We start from the raw sequence: 23,093 nt of genomic DNA, 5'->3' as shown, positions 1-23,093 counted from the left end.
CAACCTTTCCAGTAGTAAGTAAGTTGAATCCGCTACTCCCTCACCCTCCTCGCCTCTCTGTCGAACCGCCTACACGAAAACTGCCGCGTGTACTGCCCGGGAAAGCCCCGCCCTCAACTTTTAACTACGCGAAAATAGTTCGAGCTTGTTTGTTCTATATAAATACTAGTACTGTATGTTTATTCACCCGTGGGGTTGTTCAATGAATGGAGAGCCGGGGACCACAAGTGAACAATACTACTACTAGTAGTAGTAAGTAGGAGTCGTACAGTTAGTCACCTTAAATAGAGAGTTTCTTTTCTTTAATGCCACGTACACAAATTGAAACGCTTGTTGTGGAGAGAAAAAGATAATCACTCCACTATATATGTACGCAGAGGCCTGAGCGCTTGCTTTACTAGGGTTGCTCTCTTCATTCTCCCATCCTCTCCATATATAAACAAGACAGCGGTAGCGACATTTTCACTCTGCTCACCGCTGGTCACAGATCCGGTCGGATCCCTTCGGCTGGTGTGTGTAGAGGACTAGGTGCATCGTTCACGCGGTCATCACCGGCGAGGGAGGAAACCCACAGCTGCCGGAGGGGCCCGATCCTCTGCCCGTGCCGTTCTCTCCGACACAGCGCCGGCTCGGGATGTCCTCCGACCCTTCTTCCTCCCTGCCGTATTGTGCGCAGATCCGACCTGCCGCCACCCACATCCCGACGACCCTCAGGTTTAAGTTCTTTGAAAGCGGCCTTGCTCTACTGCCCTAGCTCCCCACGTGTTTGCATGTGCATCTTTTTATACTCCCATCAGCTCTTCCATAGCCACCTCAGTTTTTAGTATTATTAGAGGTAGAGCTACTTCATGCATTCGAATCTAGGACTTTGTTCAAACAACGAAGAAAGGGGGAAAAGTTGTAGCATGAATCTAGGACTTGATTCAAAGAGGAAATAATATGGTGAAAGTAGTAGAGACTGGATACCCAACCGGTCTCTTGGTTGAAAAGGGAAATAATGGGAAAACGCAGTACAAACTGGATAAGGAACAGATCTATTATTGGTTGAAAAAAGGATAGAAATTGGTGGCTGCTGGACAAGTCAACATAGTATTTCCAGGATTAGATTTGTTGCCCTCACATAGTAAAAGGTCTACAGGATTAGAATTGCTGCCCTCACATAGTAAAAGGTCTCAGGATTAGATTTGCTGCCCTCACATAGTAAAAGGTCTCTAGGATTAGATTTGCTGCCCTCACATAGTAAAAGGTCTCCAGGATTAGATTTGCTTACCTCACATAGTAAAAGGTCTCCGGGATTAGATTTGTTGCCCTCACATAGTAAAAGGTCTCCAGGATTAGATTTGCTGCCCTCACATAGCATGAACAAACTCGGCATCACCACTTTATGCCTCCTTGTAGGTACATTGTGCTGATGCGTCCACTGTCACATGTCCTTATACCAACCTTTTGCTGTTGTTAATGTAAGGGCGCATGTAAAATGAAGCGATCACACTGTTACCTTAGGGACATGTCTAACCAGTGTTATTGTTAATCTAATGCCTCCAGCGATCAGATGCAATTAAATTGTGTTACAAATGGTACTCCTGCTGTTCTCCCCAGTATGATAAGTAAGTTGCTCCTTTACACTGGTGAGTGTCCTGGTGTCCCCACGGTCTCATGCCCTTAAACCAACTCTTTAGCTGCTATTGATTTACTGTATCTGGTAAACAAGCAATGCCACCATTAAAGTAATCCCATATTTGACGAATGTCATTACTGATCATAATGCTTCCGATAACATGAAGCATTGCTGATGTTTTAAAATTTCTACTGTCCTTGCGTGATTGCCATGAACATAATTAGGATGCTTCTTTTCATTTCGTGTATGTTTCATATATTCTTATTGACCAGTAACTGTTTACTTTCTATCTTTTTGTGCAGATAGGGACATCCATCTCACCTTGTTGCTATTGTGACCTTTTGGTGAACTGCACAAAACACTTTTTTTGTAATGAGTGTCTTGTGTAGTTCAACTAAAATGTCACGTGGGCAACATCTCTCAATTTTGGTGGAACTGCACAAAATGGTGATTGGAGTTTCCAAAATCTCCGTCAAGTTCTGCTGGTAATCTCGTGAAACATTTTATTAGCCTTTGCAAGATGAGCCGTCATTGTCACCACAATGGCACTTTATTTTAGTGGAACTGCACAAAAGGATAAGCAAATTATAGTTGCACCTTACATGAGCCGGACAGCCAACCTTAATGTTCCTCAATTTTAGTGCAACTACTAAAGAAGAACCTGCCAGCTCACGAGAGCAAGTACTTCTTGCTAGCTGAATGATGCAATCTTTGCTTCATTTCAGGTGAACTGCAGAAAAAGGCGCATGAACTGAATCATGGAACTCCAGGCAGGCCTCATCCGAGTGGAGCTGCAGGTTGAGTTCAAGGAGTGCCACTATTATAGTAATCATGCTCTTCTTGTTTGTGCTGTGCAAATAGGAATACTCAACTATAGATGTTGTGACGGTCAAGAGCATTCGCCAAGTTCTTCGGTTGTATGACATGGCTAGCCAAGATGGATTTAATCCCGATATTCACTTTATCAAAAGGCTCTAATGGGTTGGTTCTGAATCTTGCAAGCTGGGAATCAATGAGATGTGTAGGCATATTTGTACTTATTATTTGAATCTTATTTGTTGGTGATGAATCTTGCAAGCTGGGAATCAATGAGATGTGTAGGCATCTTTGTTGTACTTATTATTTGGATCTTATTTGTTGGTTCTGAATCTTGCAAGCTGGGAAACACGACATGATGATGCAGAGGACAACAACCATAACAAACAGTTCGAACTTGGTAGTATTATCTGTGTGAAAGTGAGACAAATGTGCTGATCGTGTGCGTCCTGAGAATAATAATTCTAATTGTTGTGCATTTTGATCATGTGGCATTGATAGAACGAGCCAATGCATTGCTTGTTTTAAGTATAAATTTCTATTAAAGCTAATTAAATTTAAGTAAAGTAACCACTAACTCTTGTTATTACAGTACCAATACAGACCCGCTCGTGAACCGACATGTGGCCGGAGTAGGTTTCTTAATGGAGGTGTTGAATGCGCCAAGGGTGCATCTTCTGCCGGGCGTGCAGCGGGCGAGGGAGGGGTAGTAACCGTTATCACCTGTACACACTCAGTTTACTGTTGAATCCAGTTCCCCAAGAGCTGAAAAACGAACTACTGCCGCCGCCTACCCACGCATTCACTTGAAGAGACTCCAATGGCGATCCGAGGGGTGAGCCTGCTGGATATGGACTTCAGCAAGGAGTTCCCCTTTGAGTTCGCTGTTCAGTCCTATGGCTGCACCAAGTTGAATGTGATGTACACCAACGATCCGGACTCGGTGAAGCTCTGCCTCGCCGAGTTCAAGCAGTACCTACAGGACGAGAAAGCACAAGGTCGCAGGACTAGACCTTGTGCCCATCCATTCGTCTCCTGACAGGGACCAGCGAATCACCGTCGCCCAGGTATGTGTGCGGGACGAGGTTCTCATCTACCACTGCTGTAGGGCCATCAGAGGTTCTGGAGCATTCACCTGTTTCATCGGCAGCGCCAACTGCACCTTCGCTACGGTGGAGAGAAGGAAGAACGCGACGATTCGGCCATCTGGTGCAACAAGCTTGTCGACATCCAGAAGCAATACAAGATCATCGGCAACGGGCAGGAGAAGGACTCCGTGGTTGACCTCGCCGAGACCATCATCGACCCCTGATACGCCAACATGAAAGAAGACAACGATACCAAGGACCTGAACACGTGGGAGGTACCTCTGAATCTAGCCTACATAACCTACGCGGCCAAGGACGCATACGCATGCTATGACATGTACAGGCGGATCTTGGACATGAGGGCGTGTCTGCTTCCCGTAACCGACGAGTGCACGGAGAGCTCCAGCGTCATGATCAAGCGTGCCAGGAAGGTCTAGATGTTGTACTTTATCTGTTTATAAGCACCTTTATCATCTGAGTGTTTCATGCATTAGCCTACGTGTCGTAATTATCTGTTTTGTCCAAAATATTTCTTTTAAGAACCCATTTACCTGTTTGCTTTTTTAGGGGCTATTTGCTTATGTATGTAACTAGTTCACTTGTCCTATAAAAAAACTAGTTCACTCGGCTGCCGTGCTTTGAATCTCCTTCCTCCCAACATATTCCCCTTCTCAGGTGGACCCAGCAGGTCTCGTACACAGACATATGGGACCAACCACCTATCCATTTGTATTTCTTTATTTTGTTCAATCTTTCGTCCTCTTCCTATACATCGGCTGGCCATCATAGCCTATGGCGTTGGCCAGGCCATCCCTCTACTCCCACACATTGTCCAGCGGCGGCAGCTCCACCGACCCACCCTGCACCCGAACAAGTCAAACCTTCTACTCCCCTCCGTCTACGTCTTCCCCCGCTCCGGTTCGTTCGGTTCGAGGTCTCGACGTCGTCCTCCACCTTGGTGCTCTCGCCGCGGCGCCGCCAACTCTTCGTCGAGAGGCTGACAGTCCCAGGCCCACCAAGTCCATGGCATAGGTTTCGTTGTTTGACATGGGCAGCCCACGACATGTTTCAACATATTTTGGATCCAGCAGGTATCAAGCGGCCTCCGGGACTCCCAACCTAGCTTGTCTATAACATCAGCAGCCCAAGTTATGTTTGTTTTTTCAAGACGACGCACAACTCAATTCTATTTTTCTATAAGAATGCAAAACTGAACCTATGTTTTCTGTAAGAATGCAAAACTGAACCTATATTTATATCTTATTTTATTACATATATATATAATATAAACAACATAAGGTTCCGTTAAACCTGTCGTTCATCCAACCATCTTATAGACCTTCCCACTTCCTTTATTTTTCGTTTTCATTAATCCTATATCTGAATTTTTTCCCACTTTCTTTTTCGATGTAAACTGAGTTTTCTCCCAGTAGTTTTCCCTAGAACCAACTCAACTGTCCCACGTCTAGCCTAAAAAATAATAATACCCCGCGTACTATTAACTCATCAACTTGAAATGATATTTTATTTCGTAAGTTGAAAGTTCTTACAAAATAATAATAATAATTGTTTATATATAACTTGGCAAGTTAATCCTAGTGATTGCGTACATAAGCTTGCAAAGATTTTACTGACCAATGCAGTAATAGACGTGCAATCATGTGTTTATGTTTTTATAACATTTCTCTATCTAGCCCAACATGATATTTTCATGTGTTTATCATATGTTTTTATATGAACAGGCTGCATAGATGCTACATCATTGTTTCACCCAGCCCACCAAATGGACTAAAAAATAAATGGACTGGCTGACATGTGGGCCAGTAGGTCGAAGCCTAAGAAGGTGTTGGATTTACATCCAACGGCCGGCATTCTTCTTCAATCTCTCGTCTTCTTCCCCCAGCGCTGCCGGGACCGCCTGCTCCAGCCTCCGGCGTCCAGCGGCATTGTTTTACTTGCCTCAGCGAAACGCTACCCCGCCAACAGCCAGGCCATCCCTCCACTCCGCACCTCCTTTTATTCTCTGCCGAGTGTAGGCCTACCCCGCACCGGAACCAGTCAAGTTTCCCACTCCTCTCCATCTGCGACTCCACTGCCGCGTCTTCCCCATCTCCGGGTCATTCCAGTCTGGGGCCTCGCCGTCGTCCACCGCTTGGGTGCGCTCGGCGCGGCGTGGTCAACATACGAGAGTCATCGGAAGAGGACTATACGTGGAGAGCCTGACCGCTGGGACCCATGAGGTCCATGGTCGCACGCAAGGAAAGTTCCTTCTTATTAAGCTGTTTCCTCCCCCTGACAACTGGGACCCACCGGCTGTATCTTCGCACAGAAGGAAGTGCCTCCTTGTTATGCGAAAAAAATCATTCCTCCCGATGACAGCTGGGACCCAGCATATTTGGTGGCTGACTTGTGGGCCTACTAAGCAGACGTGTACGCAGGGCTTTGTCAACTTAATCAACAAATGATTCTAGCAGCTAGACCGTTGGATGTCAATCCAACAGCCGTGCTCCTTCTTCAACCTATGTTCTTGCTCCTGTCTCCCATGGGTGGTAGTGCTGCCGCGCACCCGAACCAGTCAAGTTTCCCACTCCTCTCCATCTGCAACTCCACTTCCGTGTCTTCCCCATCTCCGGGTCGTTCCAGTCTAGGGCCTCGCCATCGTCCATCGGCCTTGGTGCGCTCGGCACGGTGTGGTCAACGTGGTCAACAACCGAGAGTCATCGGAAGATGACTGTACGTGAGAGGCTGACAGTGGGGACGCACCACGCCCATGGACGCATGCATGCAACTGCATCCTTTTTACCCTAAAAATAATGTTTTCTCTACATGAGTGCTGGGACCCACCAGCTACATCTTCGCACGCAAGGAAGTGCGTCCATATTACGGGCAAAAAAATGATTCGCCCCCCCTGACTGCTAGGACCCACCAGCTATATCTTCGCATGCAAGGAAGTGCCTGACAGTCGGGACCCACCCGGTCGAAGCGCACGTAGCGTTGTCATTCTGGTCGTGAACGTGTACGTACATACTGGTCGATCGGTCTGTCTGCAGGCTGCAGCGATGAACCATGGCCGCGTAAGGAAGGGAACGTATCGTAGTAGAGGCGCGCACGTGTCGTAGTAGAGGCACGCACGTAGCATGTACACGTACATACAACAGCCAGGGTGCAAGAAAGAATATACGGCCACGTACATATGGGTGGGGTCTCGAACGCCTAGTCGCGCATACGTACGGCCAGGGCTCGTGTACATGGCTGGGTCAGAACGGAGAAACTACGCCGTCGTCGTGTTCATGGGGAGGCAACGGAATGCGTCGTATTCATCGAGAGGCAACAGAATGCGTGCTGTTCATCGGGACCGAACCGGCTTGGACGGAACAGCCAATGGAAACGAGGCCCGGTGTACCGCAGAACGGAGGAAACGACCTTGTGTTCGACCGGCCACGGTCGAAACGGGATCCTGTTCATCGGGAGGGGTCTGGCATACCGCAAAACAGAGGAAACGGACCTCCTACGGTCGAAACGGGGTCCTGTTGATCGGGAGGGGTGTGGCGTACCGCAAAACGGAGGAAATGGACTTGTGTTGGAGCGCTACGGTCGAAACGGGGGTCCTGTTCATCGGGAGGGGTGTGGCGTACCGCAAAACAGGACTCCACGGGATACTGTTCATCTCCACCGTCAACCTCCTCCAGCCTCCACGGGCTACTGTTCATCCACCGTCAACCTCCTCCAGCCTCCACCTGCGACTGTTCATCCACGGGCTCCTGTTCATCCAGCCTCCCCCGCGCGCTCCTCCATCGGCTACTGTTCAACCAGCCCTCTCCACGGGGTCCTGTTCAACCACCCCTCCACGGGCTACTGTTCATCTAGCCCTCCACCGGTTACTGTTCAACCAGCCCTCCACGGGGTCGTCCTATTCATCCAGCCCTCCGTGGGGTCCTGTTCATCCACCCCTCCACCGGCTCGATCGATCGGGGTCCTGTTCATCTAGCGGCAACACCACGGGTGATTGTTCATCCAACCCCCCACCAGGAACTGTTCATCCAAACCCCCAACAACGCTCACTGTTCATCCAGAAGCAGCATCGATCGGCTTCAGTTAGCAGCAGTAGCAAAGGAATCACTCGAGTTCAGTTAACAGCAAGGGATCAATCGATAGCTCGGGTTCAGTAACGCGTAGCCTGCAGTGCAATGGCTCGGGTTCAGTTAGATCCCAATGCCTTGCTCGGGTTCAGTTAGAGCCCAACGCCTCGCACACACGCGCGTACCTACGAGAGAAACGCACATCGCTCGGCCCCCGACCACCCACCGTAACCGGGAACTCCCAGATATTTTCCTCGCCCTCGCTTCTATCACGGTTTTTTCCGTCATGGACGGCCCAAAGAATGTCATGCAACTGCGTCTCCGGCCTGCCCAGGATGAAAAGCCCATTTTCTGTCAGGATTTTTTGTCATAGAAGTAGGACCCCACCACATCTATGATGATACCGGGTTTTGTCACAATTATCTTCATAGAAGTGTCATAAGTATGCCAGAAAAAAAAATTGGTCGGCCCAAAATGTCACGGATGTGTCTTTTTTTGTAGTGGTATGAAAGAATTATGAACGGTGGCTTTGCCACAAATACGATGTCAACTACATGATCATGCAAAGCAGTATGACAATGATGATGCATGTCATAATAAACGAAACGGTGGAAAGTTGCATGGAAATATATCTCGGAATGGCTATGGAAATGCCATCATAGGTAGGTATGGTGGCTGTTTTGAGGAAGGTAAATGGTGGGTGTAAGGTACCGGCGAAATTTGCGCGGCACAAGAGAGGCTAGCAATGGTGGAAGGGTGAGAATGTGTATAATCCATGGACTCAACATTAGTCATAAAGAACTCACATACTTATTGCAAAAATCTACAAGTCATCAAAACCAAGCACTACGCGCATGCTCCTAGGGGAAGGGTTGGTAGGAGTTAACCATCACGCGATCCCGACCTCCACACATAAGGAGGACAATCAAAGAGATACCTCATGCTTCAAATTTGTTACAAAACGGTTACCATACGTGCATGCTACGGGACTCACAAACCTCAACACAAGTATTTCTAAAATTCACAATTACACCACTAGCATGACTCTAATATCACCATCCTCATGTCTCAAAACAATCATCAAGAATCAAACTTCTCATAGTATTCAATGCACTTTATATGAAAGTTTTTATTATATCCCTCTTGGATGCCTATCATATTAGGACTAAATTCATAACCAAAGCAAATTACCATGATGTTCTAAAATACTATCAAAATAATATAAGTGAAGCATGAGAGTTCATTATTTTTTTCAAAATAAAACCACTATCATTCTCTAAAAGATATAAGTGAAGCACTAGGGCAAACGACAAACTAGTCCGAAAGATATAAGTGAAGATCAATGAGTAGTTGAATAATTATGTAACTATGTGAAGACTCTCTAACATTTAAGAATTTCAGATTTTGGGATATTATTAAAACAGCAAGAAAAACAAAATAAAACAAAATGACGCTCCAAGCAAAACACATATCATGTGGTGAATATAAATATAGCTCCAAGTAAAGTTACTGATGAACGAAGACGAAGGAGGGGATGCCATCCGGGGCATCCCCAAGCTTAGGCTCTTGGTTGTCCTTGAATATTACCTTGGGGTGCCTTAGGCATCCCCAATCTTAGGCTGTTGCCACTCCTTATTCCATAGTTCATCGAATCTTTACCCAAAATTTGAAAACTCCACAACACAAAACTCAACAGAAAACTCGTAAGCTCCGTTAGTATAAGAAAATAAATCACCACTTTTGGTACTGTTGTGAACTCATTATAAATTCATATTGGTGTAATATCTACTATATTCCAACTTCTCTATGGTTCATACACTCCGATACTACTCATAGATTCATCAAAATAAGCAAACAACACATAGAAAACAGAATCTGTCAAAAACAGAACAGCCTGTAGTAATCTGTAACTCTCGAATACTTATGTAACTCCAAAAAATCTGAAAAACATATTTACACCTGTGCAATTTGTGCACCAATCCATATAAAAAAGAATCAGGTCAAAATCACGTTTCAATAAGATTCTGGAAATTATTTACTGAGCGCAAAAGTTTCTGATTTTCAGCAGGATCAACACAGCTATCACCACCAGCTATCCTAAACGCTTTACTTGGCACTTTATTTTCAGCAGTATATTAATCATGTGAACACACGAAAACAGTAGGGGTAAATACTGGGTTGTCTCCCAATAAGCGCTTTTCATTAATGCCTTTTTAGCTAGGCATGATGATTTCAATGATGCTCACATAAAACATAAGAATTGAAACACAAAGAGAGCATCATGAAGAATATGACTAGAACATTCAAGTCTAACCCACTTCCTATGCCTAGGAATTTGTGAGCAAACAATTCATGGGAGCAAGAATCAACTAGCATAGGAAGGCAAAACAAGGAAAACTTCAAGATTTTCAACACATAGAGAGAGGAAACTTGGTATTATCGCAATTCTTACAAGCATATATTCATCCCTCATAATAATTTTCAGTAGCATCATGAATGAATTCAACAATATAAATATCACATAAAGCATTCTTTTCATGATCTACAAGCATAGAAAATTTACTACTCTCCACATAAGCAAAATTCTTCTCATTCGGAATAGTGGGAGTATCATAAGAAACTCGGATACTATAAATTGTTTCCACATTAAAAGAGTAATGTTCAGAAAAAGAGTAATCATAATCATGACAAGTTTTATAAATATAATCATCACTACTTTTTATAACATAAGTATCATCACAATAATCATCATAAGTAGCAACTTTGTTCTCATCATAATCAATTGAAACCTCTTCCAAGATAGTGGAATCATTACTAAATAAAGTATTGACATCTCCAAATCCAGTTACATAATTGTCACAATAAGATTTAACACCCTCAAAAATAGTGGGATCATTACTTCCTAAAGTTGACACTCTTCCAAACCCAGTTTCATCAATATAATCATCAAAAATAGGAGGCATGCTATCATCATAATAAATTTGCTCATCAAAACTTGGGGGACTAAAAATATCATCTTCATCAAACATAGCATCCCCAAGCTTGGGACAAACATTAATTGCAGCAAATAAATTCTCAAACATGTCATTTTCATCAAACATAGCATCCCCAAGCTTGGTCCTTTGCATATCATAAGCATAATCACTCTCATCATTAATAGTATGGATAGCACCAATAGTATAGCAATTATTATCATCACAATGAGTAGTAGGCATAACCATAATAGGAGCATCATTTGGGAGGGATACCTTTTTACCTTTTCTTCTCCGTCATTTCTTTTTCTTCTCCACATTATGTGTGGGTTTAATCCTCTTTTTGGAGCTCCTTATTAATGATATTGGTTGAATAGAAGGCTCTTCCTCGTTACCTGATTCATCATAAGAAATAATATGAGGATATTGGGAAATGATAACCCACAAGTATAGGGGATCGATACAGTTTTCGAGGGTAGAGTATTCAACCCAAATTTATTGATTCGACACAAGGGGAGCCAAAGAATATTCTCAAGTATTAGCAGTTGAGTTGTCAATTCAACCACACCTGGATAACTTAGTATCTGCAGCAAAGTATTTAGTAGTAAAGTAATATGATAGTAATGGTAACAGTAACAAAAGTAATATTTTTGGTGTTTTGTAGTGATTGTAACAGTAGCAACGGAAAAGTAAATATGCGAAGAACAATATGGGAAAAACTCGTAGGCATTGGATCGGTGATGGAGAATTATGCCGGATGCGGTTCATCATGTAACAGTCATAACCTAGGGTCACACAGAACTAGCTCCAATTCATCAATGTAATGTAGGCATATATTCCGAATATAGTCATACGTGCTTATGGAAAAGAACTTGCATGACATGTTTTGTCCTACCCTCCCATGGCAGCGGGGTCCTAATGGAAACTAAGGGATATTAAGGTCTCCTTTTAATAGAGTACCGGAACAAAGCATTAACACATAGTGAATACATGAACTACTCAAACTACAGTCATCACCGGGAGTGGTCTCGATTATTGTCACTTCGGGGTTGCCGGATCATAACACATAGTAGGTGACTATAGACTTGCAAGATAGGATCAAGAACACACATATATTCATGAAAACATAATAGGTTCAGATGTGAAATCATGGCACTTGGGCCCTAGTGACAAGCATTAAGCATAGCAAAGTCATAGCAACATCAATCTCAGAACATAGTGGATCCTAGGGATCAAACCCTAACAAAACTAACTCGTTTACATGATAGATCTCATCCAACCCATCATCGTCCAGCAAGCCTACGATGGAATTACTCATGCACGGCGGTGAGCATCATGAAATTGGTGATGGAGGATGGTTGATGATGATGACGGCGACGGATTCCCCTCTCCGGAGCCCCGAATGGACTCCAGATCAGCCCTCCCGAGAGGTTTTAGGGCTTGGCGGTGGCTCCGTATCGTAAAACACGACGAATCCTTCTCTCTGATTTTTTCTCCCCGAAAGTGAATATATGGAGTTGGAGTTGAGGTCGGTGGAGCGTCAGGGGCCCACGAGGCAGGAGGGCGCGCCCCCACCCTCATGGACAGGGTGTGGGCCCCCTGACGTGGATTTTTCTTCCAGTATTTTTCTTATTTTCCAAATAGATGTTCCGTGGAGTTTCAGGTCATTCCGAGAACTTTTGTTTCTGCACATAAATAACACCATGGAAAGTCTGCTGAAAACAGTGTCAGTCCAGGTTAGTTCCATTCAAATCATGCAAGTTAGAGTTCAAAACAAGGGCAAAAGTGTTTGGAAAAGTAGATACGACGGAGACGTATCAACTCCCCCAAGCTTAAACCTTTGCTTGTCTTCAAGCAATTCAATTGATAAACTGAAAGTGATAAAGAAAAACTTTTACAAACTCTGTTTGCTATTGTTTTTGTAAATATGTAAAGCCAGCATTCAAGTTTTCAACAGAGATTATGACTAACCACATTCACAATAACTCTTAGGTCTCATGTTTACTCATATCAATGGCATAATCAACTAGCGAGCAATAATAATAAATCTCGGATGACAACACTTTCTCAAAACAATCATAATATGATATAACAGGATGGTATCTCGCTAGCCCTTTCTGAGACCGCAAAACATAAATGCAGAGCACCTTTAAAGATCAAGGACTGACTAGACATTGTAATTCATGGTAAAAGAGATCCAATCATAGTCATACCCAATATAAATTAATAGTAATGGATGCAAATGACAGCTGTGCTCTCCAGCTAGTGCTTTTTAATAAGAAGGTGATGACTCAACATGAAAGTAAATAGATAGGCCCTTCGCAGAGGGAAGCAGGGATTTGTAGAGGTGCCAGAGCTCGATTTTGAAATAGAGATAAATAATATTTTGAGCGGTATACTTTCATTGTCAACATAACAACCAAGAGATGGCGATATCTTCCATGCTACACACATTATAGGCGGTTCCCAAATAGAATGGTAAAGTTTATACTCCCCCTCCACCAACAAGCATCAATCCATGGCTTGCTCGAAACAACGAGTGCCTCCAACTAGCAACAGTCCCGGGGGAGTTTTGTTTGCAATTATTTTGATTTAGTTTGCATAAAGCATGGGACTGGGCATCCCGGTGACCAGCCATTTTCTCGTGAATGAGGAGTGGAGTCCACTCCTCTTGAGAATAACCCGCCTAGCATGGAAGATACGGACATCCCTAGTTGATACATGAGCTATTCGAGCGTACAAAACAGAATTTCATTTGAAGGTTTAGAGTTTGGCACATACAAATTTACTTGTAACGGCAGGTAGATACCGCATATAGGAAGGTATAGTGGACTCATATGGAATAACTTTGGGGTTTAAGGGATTGGATGCACAAGCAGTATTCCCGCTTAGTACAAGTGAAGGCTAGTAAAAGACTGGGAAGCGACCAACTAGAGAGCGACAACAGTCATGAACATGCATTAAAATTAATAAACATTGAGTGCAAGCATGAGTAGGATATAATCCACCATGAACATAAATATCGTGAAGGCTATGTTGATTTGTTTCAACTACATGTGTCAACATGTGCTAAGTCGAGTCACTTAAATCATTCAAAGGAGGATACCACACTACAAGAAAAATGTCAACTAGTGACCTTCTGTCAGTGACCCTGGAAGAATTGGTCATAGATCTATGACCATTTCAGACCAATTGGTCAAAAGCTGTTCGGGGGGCTCCAAACCCTAAACTATAACGACCATTTTGGTCAGGAAGGTCGTAATTTCCTTACACGAAATGGTCATAAAGCAGATAGCACTGGTCCGCTGCCTTATTTCTAGCTGATCATGACCAATATAGATGGTCATAACCTTGTAAATTGTGGTGGGTTGCTATGACTAGGCGCCACCTCATCAGTTTTGCCTATGTGTCATGTCCATGTGGCAGTTTTTGCCCTAGGTTGTGAAGCAACCTATATTTCTGTCATTCCCAAAATTCCCAAAAAAATCTCATAAATTCTTTGGGTCATATCTTTGTCAAATATGTAAAAAACCTTCCTTGCGTAGTTCAAAAATAATTCAAAAATATTCATTTTCCTATTCTGTTCAGGAAAACACTTTGTGAAGGAAGTACCACTTTGGCATATCCAAATGGTATCAATTTTCTACAGTGCTTTCCTCTACCCAAATAACCATCCTCCGCCAAATGCCAGCTCAATCCATTCATTATTTTGAGCCCGGCTTCAACATTCGTATTTATGTCCACTGTGGTACTTTGCAAAGCAAGTATCACCTACGCTCCTCGTTTTGAGCTAAAAATTTGTGAAGAAGGTCTTCTTAGTAATTGATCATCCTCAGCCAAAACTCACACCCATTAGCCATGTGCATTTCCCGTACCGCTAATCAAACACTTGGTTGCTTATTCACGTTTGAGCATCGATCGGTCTCCTCGTGAGAATCTTATGTTGTGATTTTCTTCCTAGCACCTACCTGGGGAGTGCCCAACCCACTAGACATACCTAGGCAGCCCAGAACACATGGCAACGCCACGGTCACGCGGTGACCACGCGGCGGGCATGCGAGTTTACGCGCTCTAGAGTTGGGGCCCTCGGCCACCGTCCAAACCTCGACGTATCGCCACCAAACCATGTATTTATGATTAAATAGGTACTTATGTAACTAGAAATGATTTTTGGAAAAAATAAATAGCAAACTATGAGGCAGCTGCAGTTCAAATTTGACCCGCTTCCACCTGAATCGGCGGGAATTTGTCTTTTTCACCAGAGGTGGATCAAAACTTTTGGCACCCAACCATTTTGTCAATTGTGCATTAAATATGGCCTAGTATTTTATAAAATTGATTTGGTCCAATTTTGCAACAAATATATGGTAGGTTCTTCATAAAAAAATCATTTCAGGCACTCGGAAAATGGAAAATGAATTTTCCGTGCAAAGAAAATGAAAACTTCCTTAGGCAACATTGTTTGCCATTCCAAGATGCACCCTTGTGCACAATATGAGATCATTTGAGCAAACTATGCCATGAATGTGGCCATAAGATTGATCATTTGGCTTGAAAGCCATGAATCTTCACGCATGATAGCTCATTTCTGATAACACTTTTTTTAAAATAATTTCCGTATTACAAGTTTATTGTTTTTCCTGGAAACTTGGTCACATATAATGACACAATGCGAAGTTTTTCCCATTTTTTGATTTTTTTTGAATTTTTTATGCCCGTTTCAAAATGCGGTCAAAACGATGGGCTTGGCCGTTCCTAGCTAGTGGTTGAATCTTGGAAAACTTTTGATGTTTCTCTGATTAAATATATACTTATGTACCTAGAAATGATTTTTGGAAAAAGTAAAGAGCAAGCTATGAGGCAGCTACAGTTCAAATTTGACACGCTCCCACCTGAATCGGCGGAAATTTGTCTTTTTCACCAGAGGTGGATAAAAACATTTTACACCCAACCATTTGGTCAATTGTGCATTAAATATGGCCTAGTATTTTAGAAAAATGATTTGGTCCAATTTTGCAATAATTATTTGGTAGGTCCTTCACAAAAAAACCTCATTTGGGGCACTCGAAAAATGGAAAATGGCTCTTTTGTGCAATGAAAGTGAAAACTCCCTTAGGCAACATTGTTTGGAATTCCAAGATGCACCCTTGTGCACAATATGAGATCATTTGAACAAACTATGCCATGAATGTGGCCATAAGATTGATCATCTGGCTTGAAAGTCATGAATCTTCACGCATGATAGCTCGTTTCTGAGAACACTTTTTTAAAATAATTTCCGTATTACAAGTTTATTATTTTCCTGGAAACTTGGCCACATACAATGACAAAATGCGAAGGTTTTCCAATTTTTGATTTTTTTTTATATTTTATGCCCGTTTCAAAATGCGGTCAAAACGGCGGGCTTGACCGTTCCTAGCTAGTGGTTGAATATTGGAATTTTTTTTTGATGTTTCTCTGATTAAATAGATATTTATGTACCTAGAAATGATTTTTGGAAAAAATAAATAGCAAATTACGAGGCAGCTACAGTTCAAATTTGACCCGCTTCCAACTAAATCGGCGGAAATTTGTCTTTTTCACCAGAGGTGGATAAAAACTTTTGACACCCAACCATTTTGTCAATTATGCATTAAATATGGCCTAGTATTTTATAAAATTGATTTGGTCCAATTTTGCAACAAATATATGGTAGGTCCTTCACAAAAAAACTCATTTCGGGCACTCGGAAAATGGAAAATGAATTTTCCGTGCAAAGAAATTGAAAACTCCCTTAGGCAAGATTGTTTGGAATTCCAAGATGCACCCTTGTGCACAATATGAAAACTATGCCATGAATGTGGCCATAAGATTGATCATTTGGCTTGAAAGCCATGAACCTTCACGCATGATAGCTCGTTTCTGAGAACACTTTTTTAAAAGAATTGTCGTATTACAAGTTTATTATTTTTCCTGTAAACTGGTCACATATAATGACACAATGCAAAGGTTTTCCCATTTTTTGATTTTTTTTGAATTTCTTATGCCCGTTTCAAAATGCGGTCAAAACAGCGGGCTTGACCGTTCCTAGCTAGTGGTTGAATCTTGGAAAACATTTGATGTTTCTCTTATTAAATAGATACTTATGTACCTAGAAATGATTTTTGGAAAAAATAAATAGCAAACTATGAGGCAGCTACAGTTCAAATTTGACCCGCTTCCAGCTGGATCAGCGGAAATTTGTCTTTTTTACCAGAGGTGGAAAAAATATTTTGACACCCAACTATTTGGTCATTTGTGCATTAAATATGGCCTAATAGTTTATAAAATTGATTTCATCCAATTTTGCAATAAATATATTGTAAGTCCTTCACAAAAAAAACTCATTTTGGGCACTCGAAAAATGGAAAATGTTTTTTTTTTGCAAAAAACTCATTTCCGACGACACCTTTTTAAAGATATTTATCTTATTCCATGTTGTTATTTTTTTTTTGAAAACTTGTTCAAATTTTTGTGACACAATGAGAAGGTTTTCCATTTGTTTTAGAATTTCTCAGATCATAAAGTAGCTTAAATGATTTTAACACATTATTTTAAGTCAACTACGACCAATTTAGATGGTCATAAAATCGTACTGCATTCTGATTGGTCCGTGGACATATCACGCGGATCGTGCATCTAACACCGTCGAATGCTTGGGGATCCAACAGCTGTCCTCGACCCATCCACACCAACCCCGAATCCCTAGCTATGTCCTCCGGGTCAATTTCCATCCACCACCTGCCTCCTTTCTTTCCCTCGCTCCGCGATCCCCTCCCTTCCTCACCAGCGCAAACCCTAGCTCCTCTCGATCTCGTCCCCTTCCTCCCCGCCAGCTCCACCGATCCTCCCCTCGATCTCGTCGGCGGGGAGCATCGCGGCGATTCCCCACCCCTCCCCTTCTCTCCCACGGCCGCGGTCGGATCCGCGCTTGTCCCTTCCAGATCGCACCCGCCACCTCCTCCCTTCCAGATCGCAGCCGCCACCTCCCTCCTGTGGAGCTCCCCGCGGCCCATGGCCTCCCCCACGCCCTCCTCTCTCCCTTCCCCTCCCTCGCGCCGCCACCACCACCACTCCTTCCGAGCGTGTGCCGCCCATGTCCCTCCTATCCTCTCCTATCGGGCCGCCCATTCATCCGAGTTGGTGTTGCTGGAAGGGGCGGGGGCACAGTCGAGGAAGCAGCAGCAGCAACACCACCACAAGCTGGAGGTCTACACCGAGGTGCTGGCGCACCTTCACGCCGCCGAGGAGCACACCCTCGGCTTCGACGACGACCTCTGGAGCCACTTGAACCGCCTCCCTGCACGGTAACGCGCCCTGCCCTCCTCCCGGTCCCTCCTGCTGACGGCTGCGACGCAGCGATGCTGATGAGTGATGATTCTCGATTTTGGCGTTTCGGGTTTGTGTGCAGCTACGCGATGGATGTGAACGTGGAGAGGGCGGAGGACGTGCTCACGCACAAGCGCCTCCTCGAGCTGGCCAAGGATCCGGCGCAGCGCCCGGCCTTCGCCGTCCGAGCCGTGTAGGTGACCTGTTCGTTCCTCCTTCCGACGGGCTTCTTCCCCTCGTGCTCGTGCTCTAGTTTAGGAATGCGATTTGGAGCGCCACTGATGTGATCGACCGCTGTAGATGACTCGAAATCCATCTGTCCAGACTTGTATTATATGGTCTGACTTATGTGCTGAGCATCCCTGGTTGGCTGGTCTCGGTGGTTGGGGTTTCAGTTTTCCGCCCTTCAGATTTCCTTTTTATAATCATTCCATCCTATCTTAGATTGCCATTCAGCTATTAGTAACAGTCCATCATGATTCATATAGCTTGTGATCCTGACAAAGACAATACATCAACATTAGATAAGATCTTACTGTGATTGTGCCCAACTGTCCATAGTGGTTCTACGCACTGTCTACATTAAGAGCATATCCAGTAGGAGCCTAAAGGCTTGGATTATTTCATCAAATAACTCAGCTTGTACAATTTTTTGTCATCCAAACATAGATCTACAAGCTTGCTTTTAATTGCTTCAATGCTTCTTTATACCAAAATACATGGGCTTGCATAAAGATTTCACTTCATTCTGTTGTTGTGCCTGCTTCATGTTATCATCCCCGATTGACATACTTTAGAGATTCTAATTCATGTATGATGGTATCAAAGGGGATCATTGTACGCATAATAATAACTAGTGGAGTTGAGAGGTTTACTTAGCTCTGCATTCTAAAGCAACATATTTCTGATGCCCATATGTTACTTTGCTCTGCACAAAAATATCCTGTTAAATCATTGCATGTATTTCAGGTCTTTACAGTGGCATTGGATGGTCAATATTAGGTAAACTTCCTGGTTTGGGAGCATGTTTTGCTACCTGGATGATGATGCTGCTGCTGTCAATTTACTCTTGATCGATTTCTGCCTTGACAATGTAAGTACATCCATTGTTCGACTGTTTGCCGCGTTCATCAGCTATCCCATTTGGTTTGTTTCCTCCAATTAACTGTTGCTCCTGCTGCTGTTACAGCTAGCTTGGTGGCCTTGCGTGCATCTTCTCCACCAGCGTTCTCTTCCAAATCCTGGTAATTAAGCCTAATAACATGTTCGCTCACTCACTTGCCTCTAAAATAAGCTCCCACTCCTTTTCTGAATTGAATCAGATCTCTGAAATTTAAGCTTATAGAACCTATAGTGTCAATCAGGTCTCTGAAATTTAAGCTTATAGAACCTATAGTGTCAATCAGGTCTCTGAAATTTAAGCTTATAGAACCTCGATATTTCTGGACTCGAATGTAAAACCTGCTTGATCCTAACTGCCATTGCCATGCACTACAAAGATGTATTTCTCTTGGATTTATGTCTACAGAAGCTGCATGTAGAATTCTGGTCTCTTACCTTTTTCATAGAAAGTAAAAGGGAAAAGGTTAATTTTATCTATTAACATGGCCATACTAGAAGGTTAATTTTTTTGAAACAGATATCAAGGGTAATTTGAGTTATTCGTCTTCTCCAAAAGCTAAACTGCTGTAGTTCTGCTGACCAACCTGCGTGTTTAACTTCAGGTGTGAGGAGGAGCTTGTGGCTGAGACTGCATCAGCACAGATGCTGCAACCCATCAGAGTGAGTTCCTCGGCCTCTGTTAGGTCCGAGGGAGCAGTAACTCAGGACACCATTCATGCCTCGCTGCCACTTCTACATTTTCTTTCTCTGTTCTAGTTACTTATGTGATTTATTCCAGTACTTGTTGCTGCTGTATTTTGATTACTTGTTGGGACCGGTATTGAGAGATTTTGCTGGTTGCTTTGAGTACATTTAACTTGGAGTTCTCCAGTACTCCTAGATTTGCTAATCAAACAAATTTTAAGTACTTGCACTGGAAAGGATTGAAATACTCCTGGTACTTGCATAGGTTTAAAAATGACTTGCGTAGGTTTAAAAATACTCCTGGTACTTGTGATGAAACCAACAAGCAACTTGCTAACCTCTTTCAGTGTTCAATCATCTTTTCATTCTTAATAGTATCTCCTATTAGGTGATCTGGTTAGGAAGTGTAAGTACAATGATCTGGTAGGTAATTGGGCTGCTTAAATATTTCCTCTGATTAGTAATTTAATTTACCAATAGGTACTGGCAGTAAAAGAAACTGACATCCAATCAGTCTCAGGGATTGAATGATTTAGTTACCACATTGTGTCAGTTAGTCTGCTCTTTGTTCCAACATGAATGATATATATTACTTAATCATGTGTAATTTTCTTTCCTTTTGCTATGTTGTAAGTGGATGTATGGTTTGCCAGTTTTTATCTCTGTTTAGATGGGTTTTAACCACAGCTCCTGAGTACTCGCTTGCTTTGTTTTTTAAGCAACTACAAACTTTATGGGCATTTGAAGTTGTGGCTTATAATTGATCAATATTGTTCTGTAACGTGCAGATGCTGATCAAGACAAAGAAGTCGGAGGAAGCATAGTTCTAACATTGCTGTCAACTGTCAAGTTTTGCATTAATGAAGCCCTTTATACTGCTCATGTTTCTTCGTGAAGCATAGTTCGTATGTGTGTATGATGTAGCAGAACTTGTGATTGTACACTTGTGGAGCAGAACTGGCTCATGTGATTGTACATTTGTGGAGCTTGTTATATGATTGTAAACTTGATGCTTATCACATTTGTATGTGTGTTATATGATGTAGCACTTTGATGGTTGATAATATTTGAAGTATTTCATGTGCTTTCTATGTGCCAATTTAAATACCAGGTATTTATTTGCGTGAAATAAAAAAATGAAGAATATTGCCCAGATGGCTAGGACCCAGTACTAGAACCTGACAATGGGGACCCACCTGACTAGTGAACCCAATTTAGAAAAAAAGAAAAAAAATGAAATTGTTGAGACAAAAAGGCCATGGCCCAAAAATAAAAAGGCTGCAATGTTGGGCTTGGTCCATTTAGCTGACAAAAAATTCATAGGAAAAAATATATAAATGGGCTGAATTAATGGGCTCGGCCCATGTAAAACACCGAATTGGACCGGGCTGATTCTTGTGCCACATCAGATTGCCACGTCGGATGCCTACGTGGCCTGGGGAGGCTGCTTGTGACCAAAACAAAACAATAGGCATATTTTGGTCGTAAACGTCTACGACCTTCTCACAGAGAAGGTCGTTAATTTCAGTTTACGACCGTCAGCTTTTGACCATCTGTTTTAGGTCACAAAAAGGTCACAAATGAAAAATAATGACCATTCAGTGACCAATAGTCAAGGTCACAAGTTGACATATTTCTTGTAGTGCCACCCCACTATACCACATCACAACCATTTTAATAGCATGTTGGCACGCAAGGTAAACCATTATAACTCATAGCTAATCAAGCATGGCACAAGCAACTATGATCTCTAATTGTCATTGCAAACATGTTTATTCATAATAGGCTGAATCAGGAACGATGAACTAATCATATTTACAAAAACAAGGGAGGTCGAGTTCATACCAGCTTTTCTCATCTCAGTCAGTCCATCATATATCGTCATAATGGCCTTTCACCGGCACGACCGAACGATGTGAAAATAATAAGAGTGCACGTGCATTGGACTAAGCTGGAATCTGCGAGCATTCAATAAGCAGGAGAAGACAAGGCAATATGGGCTCTTGGTTAAATCAACAATAATGCATATAAGAGCCACTTCAACAATTTAATCATGGTCTTCTCCTATCGACCCCCAAAGAAAAGAAAGAAAATAAAACTATTTACATGGGAAAGCTCCCAACGAGTAAAAGAAGAACAGGAAATATTTTTGGGTTTTCATTTTAATTATTACTACTACAGCAAGAAAGTAAACTAGCTGAAAGCTACAACTAATTTTTTGGTTTTTCTTAAGGTTTATCAAACACACCAGAAAAAAGCGTAAAAAGAAAATAAACTAGCATGGATATTACAGTGAAAAAGTATGAACACCGACATCTAGCAATGAGTGTGCGAACATGAATGTAATGTCGGTGAGAAATACGTACTCCCCCAAGCTTAGGCTTTTGGCCTAAGTTGGTTTATTACCACGGATGGCCTGGCGGATATCCATAGTTGTAGCCGGGGTCGTACTGGGATGCAGCGGCTATCCCCTCCTGAGCTGCAGCGTGGCGGCGAGCTGCCTCCACCCTCCTCTCGTACTCATCTGCCTCCTCTCTGGTAATGAAATGTCTTCCTCTTGCCTGATAATCAAAGAAGGCAGGAGCAGGGAGAGTGATACGGACAGCATGACGTCTGTCAAAGATTAAGCGATAATGGAGAGGTGATTCATGAACTGGTGGTGAACCATAGCATTAAAGTCTAGGTAAGCAGGAGGCAATTCAATATCATCATTACGTATGTCCACACCAAGAAAATTAGCAAAGCGGGTTGCATAAATTCCACCAAAGAAATCTCCATTAAATCTATTATGATGCAACCTACGTGCAACAATGGCTCCCAAATTATAAGATTTGTCTCCTAACACAGCACTCCTAAGAATACTGAGGTTAGGAACACACATATGACATGCTTCATCTTTACCATTTATGCACCTACCTATGAAAAGAGCAAAATAATGTATAGCAGGAAAATGAATGCTCCCTACGGTAGCTTGTGATATGTCTCTAGATTCCCCCACAGTTACACTAGCAAGAAAATTTCTAAATTCAGATTTGCGGGGTTCACTAGCACTACCCCATTGTGGAAGTTTGCAAGCAGTGGTAAAGTCCTCTAAGTTCATGGTACAAGATTTTTCATAAAGATCAAACATGACAGTTGGAGAATTACGTGAAGATGAAAATTCAAACCACCTCACAAAGGAACTAGTGAGATAGTGGTACTGGCGGCACTTTTCTTCCTCGAAGCTCACAAGATCAGCGTTACGCAAATATGCGTTAAATTCTTCCTTGATTCCTGCTCGATCCATAAAGTTTTCTGAAGTCCATTCACAGGGCCGCACTGGAGCGTCCCTTGGTGGCTCATCGTCAGCATCACGCATTGCAAGCCT

This window comes from Aegilops tauschii, chromosome 2, assembly GCF_002575655.3.
Source record: "Aegilops tauschii subsp. strangulata cultivar AL8/78 chromosome 2, Aet v6.0, whole genome shotgun sequence".
In the NCBI taxonomy this organism is placed as follows: Eukaryota; Viridiplantae; Streptophyta; class Magnoliopsida; order Poales; family Poaceae; genus Aegilops; species Aegilops tauschii.
This window is presented reverse-complemented; position numbering follows the sequence as displayed.